The 5,397-nt window shown below is 41.6% G+C and overlaps 1 non-coding gene across 1 annotated transcript; it reads right to left on the reverse strand.

Moving 5' to 3' along the window:
• Positions 1 to 1,486: 1,486 nt before the first annotated feature.
• Positions 1,487 to 1,558, reverse strand: TRNAG-UCC. Its single transcript has one exon. It is a non-coding gene; the product is annotated as a tRNA-Gly (tRNA).
• Between the last annotated feature and the right edge of the window lie 3,839 nt (positions 1,559 to 5,397).

Genomic DNA, 5,397 nt, shown 5'->3' on the forward strand with positions numbered 1-5,397 from the left:
AATAACTGGGTTTAGCAATTTCAATGATTAGTGCTAATTTTGTCTTCTTTTCGTGGACTACTATATCTGGTTTTCTCACATCTATATTTGAACTGCAGGTAATAGGTAATCCCATGTGATATAAAGTCATTATTCTCTACAATGCTCTCAGGGTCATGTTTCCAATGCTTCTCAGCTACTTCAATATTGTAAAGTTTGCACAATCCCTAGTGCAACTGTCTTGCCACGTTATTATGCCTTTCTATACTGGCCCTCTGCCATTAGTGTACCACATCCTGCAACAAGATGTTCAACTGTTTCCAGTTCTGTTTTACAGAACCTGCATTTGTCTGTTTCTCTGATATGTTCAATGAACTTTGTAAACCAATGTGTATGTAGCCCACTATCCTGGATCACTAATTTTAATCTTACATCTTGTGGTTTAAATTCACTTCTCCCTAACTATTCCTGAAGTTATTGCATGAGTTTTCTGTTATTGCAACTATATTGATGCCGTTTCCACATTTCTTGCTTTCTCATCTGATCCTGCTCTTTATATTCCTTCTTGTTTTTTGGCACATTAAGTTGCTGCATGATTTTTGTCTATTTCTGGTTTGGTTTCCATTCCCACTTGACACTTATATGTTTCTGCTAAAATAAGCAGGAAGTCATTTTAGATTTGTTCTCTTCATGTTTTAAAACTTTCGCTATGTTTGGATCTGGTGAGGTCAACAGATATGTATGCAGTCCTATGATTGCAGATCTATACATGTAATCAGTTTCAAGAAGGCTCATACCTCCTTCAGAATGAGGAATATATAATATTGGTATACACTGCTTTTTATATATCATTTGATAAGCATGAAGCATTTTTTCTTGTTTTCTTGTCCAACCGATCCAATACCCTTTGGGGCCAGTCAGTCATCCCAAAACTGTAACTTAGAGCAGAAAGAAAAAATTGGTTTATAGCTTGAACTTTGTTCCTAGATGTCAGGGCTGTTTTCAGTATTAATTTTAGTCTTCTAAAATATTTGTTACTGAGTTTTGTTCACATTTGTTCATGTTTTATTGATGATCCCTCATCAATTCCCAACTAGTTATATACTCCATCCTGCTCAAGTTCCTTTATATCACATTTATTTTTCTTTCTTTCTTTCTTTCTTTCTTTCTTTAACATTTGTTTACTGGGAAAGTCCGACTTGGAACAAAGCCAATTTTCAGCGGAGGCCCAGGGAGAAATGCTCCAGACGCATGTCTTTGTAATGTGGGTGGAAACCAGAGCCCCCAGAGAAAACCCACACGAATGCAGGGAGGGCATGCAGACTCCACACAGATGGCACCCCAGCCAAGAATTGAACCGGAGCACCTCTTGCTGTGAGGTGACAATGCAACCGCTGCACCACTGCGCTGTCCAAGAAAAAAATAATCACTTTGTCTTTGTTTCTTTGCCTTTGTCTTTGTTTCTTTGCAGCAGAAATGAGACGAGTGTTTAAATGTACATACTTCTTGCATTGGCCAGGAATTGAACCCAGGTCAACTGCTTGGAAGGCAGCTATGCTCACCATTATACCACCAATGCTATGAGGAATATATAATCTTCTTCTCCCAGACAGATATTTTCTTGGTGTTGCAGCATTCCTGCTTTAAATGTTGTTTTTGCACATTTATCAAGACAAAATGACATTCCTATACCATCTGAGAAAGTTTTGACCACTTCCAGTTGTGCTTTCATCTCCTCATCTAGTGAACTATACAGTTTTAAATCATCCACAAAAAGAATACGAGAAGTCATTATACTTTGTTGTTTTCTGGGAGCCAATTGTAACCATGACATAATCTGTTAAGTAGACAGCTTAAAGGGTTAAGTGCAAGACAGAAGAGCAGCAGTGACAGAGTGTCACTCTGGAATATCTCCCCTAGAATTTTTATCCCTGAGATAATAATTTGTCCTTTATCATGGCTTAGCTGAGAGTGGTTTGCTACTGTTTCATGGTCACTGTAATATAATCAATTGATGTAGGGTGTAGCTGATACATCTGTAAGCACTCCTTTATCCAAGAATGTGGGATGCTGTCAAATGTGTTTTTGTATTCTATCCATGCCATACTTGCATTATTCCCCTTTTTACAATTATATATTATGGGCCAGATTCAATAAAGCCTACACTAAGCGTACACCGTTCTGAGTGAACAGACAACACAGACATAACTCACAACTTCTTCCTCCTAATTTTAGTTTTCCTACTGATATTCTTGCAGCTTTAAATATTGACAGGGATTCATAAAGGTTACCACAAAGTGTAGACTTCATGTAGTCTTCGTGTAATCTTTCTGCGTGACTAGAAAGCACAAAAAATGTGATAAGAATTGCATTGAATACATATTGTGTACACTGAGTGTAGGCTTTATTGAATCTGGCCCCCATAACTTTATTTAACAACAAATGATCTTTTGTTCAATGTGACTTTCTTTTGTTCTTTTGCCATAATTGAGTTTTCTTTTAAATGACTGTAAACACTATTGGCATCAATTCCACTATATAGTTTGTACATCATCAGAAGACAAGTTATTTGTCTATAGTTTTTAGGATACCTTGCAGGTTCACGCTTAAGGAGGAGTATCATTTTTCCTGTTGTTAACCAGGATTCTGTTTAGGGTGTGCAAATAAGTAGTTCTTACTCAGGGCTAAATATTTCTGTAAAGATGTTAATAATTTCAGCCAGAAGTTAGATACTGCATCTGAGCCTGGGGTCTTCCACTGATGTAGTCCCTCTTCTGTACTCTTCTAACAGTGCGACTTCCTGTCTTAATTGCTTTATAGATGTTCTTCATTCCACATTGCTGCAGTCCTAACTATTGGGTAGTCCGCTGTCCAGTCGGCCCGAATACCAAAGTATATGGCTGACGTCGGTCAAGGCGCATTAGACTGACGTCAGTACGTCAGGGTACTAATGCGCATGACCGACGTCATATCCTCAGTCTTTTTTGCCGCATGGTCCGATGCAGAAGCAGTTTTGCGAGTGCAGGTTGGCGTTCTGAAAGTTTCTGAAGTCAGAGTTTCAGACCGAATCAAAGTTGGCTAAGTACCCCGTTGGGGAATATTTTGTTTTTTTCTTGCCTCAGTATTTAACCGGATGTCAGAAAAAGTGAATAACTGTATTTCTTGTGGGAAACAGATACCTCATAGGGATTACCATACTTTGTGTATACCTTGTTTAGGGCCTGAGCACGACGTTGTTGGATGCCGCTCTTGTGCTAGATTTAACAAACGCACTATTAAGAGAAGGTTAGACTGTGCCAGGTTAGTTTTTGGGAAGCGTTGTAATTATAAAATGCCGTCGGATGCTCCGACGCCCGCTTCGGCCAAAAAGCGCAAGGACAAAGCAGCAAAGCCTAGGGTGGAGGAACCGACAGTCCCGGACGTCGGTTCTTTAGAAGGCTCAGTGGAGCCGGAGGTTTTGCCAGGAGTTTCTTTGGAGTCTCAGGGAGAGACTTTACTGTTACAGGATGTGTCCTCTCCGGAAGTAGGCCAGGCTGAAGGAGCTTCTCAGGTGGCTGTTCTTCCCTCTCTTCCTAAGGTGGTTAGGGCCTCCCCTTCTGTTTCCAAAGCTTCTTTAAGAGGCAGGCCTAGTTTAGCTTCAGTGGGGGTTTCTCCGAGTGTTTCAGGGTCTTTGCCTAAGAAGCATATGCTAAAAATGGCAGAGGATTTGATTACTATGATTAGAGGTTCTATGCCCCCTCCTGATAAGAGGCCTAGGGTGGAACCTGAGTTTGAGAGTTTTGAGCAATGTTCGGAGGCTTCTGAGTCTTGGCTGAAGACTTGCAGGAGTATCCTCCTTATTCTGATTCTGATGTGGATGACTCTACTCCTTCAGCTTCGCCTCCTGAGGATTTTTCATTTTCAGAGACTCTGCATTCCATGAGGGAGCATTTTAAATGGGAAGGTCAAGATTTCTCTGATTCCAGGAAGAGGCTTAGGGAATTCTTGTTTTTACCCCAGCATAGGCCTTTAGCTATACCTCCTGTTCTGAATGTGGTAGAGGATGTTTTTGCAGAGGCTTCCCTGAATCCTGATTCTTTGCCTCCTGCCCCAGTTAAACCGGATAGGTACTATAGGGTGCCTGAGGCTCATAAGTATCTTTTAAGAGTCCTAGGGCAGACCCGGAAACTGTCTCTCAGGGGCCTAAAGGTGTGAAGGCTTCTGTTGTTAAAAATCCTGTTCCTCCTGATAAAGAGGCTAGGGCTTTGGATAGATGGGGAAAGAAAGTGTATACTTCTTCCACTTTAGCCATGAGGGCGTTGAATTGTCAGTTTCACATGTTAAAATATCAGAATTATCTCCTTTCACAATTGAAGTCTAAGGTGGATGCTCTGGCTGAAGGTATTGAGTGTAAAGAGTTGCAGGATTTAGTTCATGTGTCTGAACAGGTGGGTAAGCATTCCTTGCAGTGTGGTTTTGATGCTGTGCAGGCCTCCTCGAGGGTGGCTGCCACTGGTTCTGTTCTTCGTAGGCACGCCTGGTTGAGAGATCAGAATTTAGCTGAGCATGTTAAGACGAGGATTTTGGATGCTCCTTTACAGTCTGATGTGTTGTTTGGTTCGCCTGTGGAAGCAGTTTTAAAGAAAATGGAGGATAAGGCTAAGTCTATGCAAACTGTTAAGGATTTTTTGCAGGTGCAGCCTCCAAAGTTTAGTAGAAATTGGCCTACTAAGGGATGGACATATCCTGCTTATGATTCCCAGTCTAGGGGTAGGTCTAGATGTGGTAGGGGCAGAGCTCAAGGTTCTTTTAGGCCTAGAACAGGGAGTTCACCTGCTCAGACTTCTGGTGAGGGCAGGGGTCAGTCCTTTCGTAAACAGACCCAATGACCTGCCTTTTCAGCTGCCAGTACATTCTCGCCTGGCAGCACCTTTGGGAGGAAGGCTGTCTCTTTTCAAAGAAAATTGGGATTTAATTACCCAAGACAGATGGGTTCTGGATATCATTCACCACGGTTACAGGTTTTATTTCCATACCTTGCCTCCTTTCAAAGGCATGCCAGACATTCCTCCTCTACAAAGACAAGAGGCTCACAAGCAAATTTCTCTGTTGCTCCAAATAGGGGCCGTTCAGCCAGTTCCTGTGCCAGAAAGGGGCCTAGGATTTTATTTGCGCCTGTTCCTAGTACCGAAGAAGGGGAACACGTGGAGACCAATTTTGGATTTATCTATCCTCAACACTTATCTGGACATTCCCAAGTTCAAAATGTTGAAGTTACAACAGCTTTTACCTCTGCTGGGCAAAGATCACTGGATGGTAACTTTAGATCTCAAGGAAGCTTACCTTCATGTGCCTATCAGACTAAGTTGCAGGAAGTATCTGCGTTTTCGAGCTGGAAATTCTCATTATCAGTTCTCTGCATTGCCCTTTGGCTTATCT

The sequence above is a fragment of the Protopterus annectens genome, chromosome 17.part0 (assembly GCF_019279795.1).
Source record: "Protopterus annectens isolate FY-2018-M chromosome 17.part0, PAN1.0, whole genome shotgun sequence".
In the NCBI taxonomy this organism is placed as follows: domain Eukaryota; kingdom Metazoa; phylum Chordata; order Ceratodontiformes; family Protopteridae; genus Protopterus; species Protopterus annectens.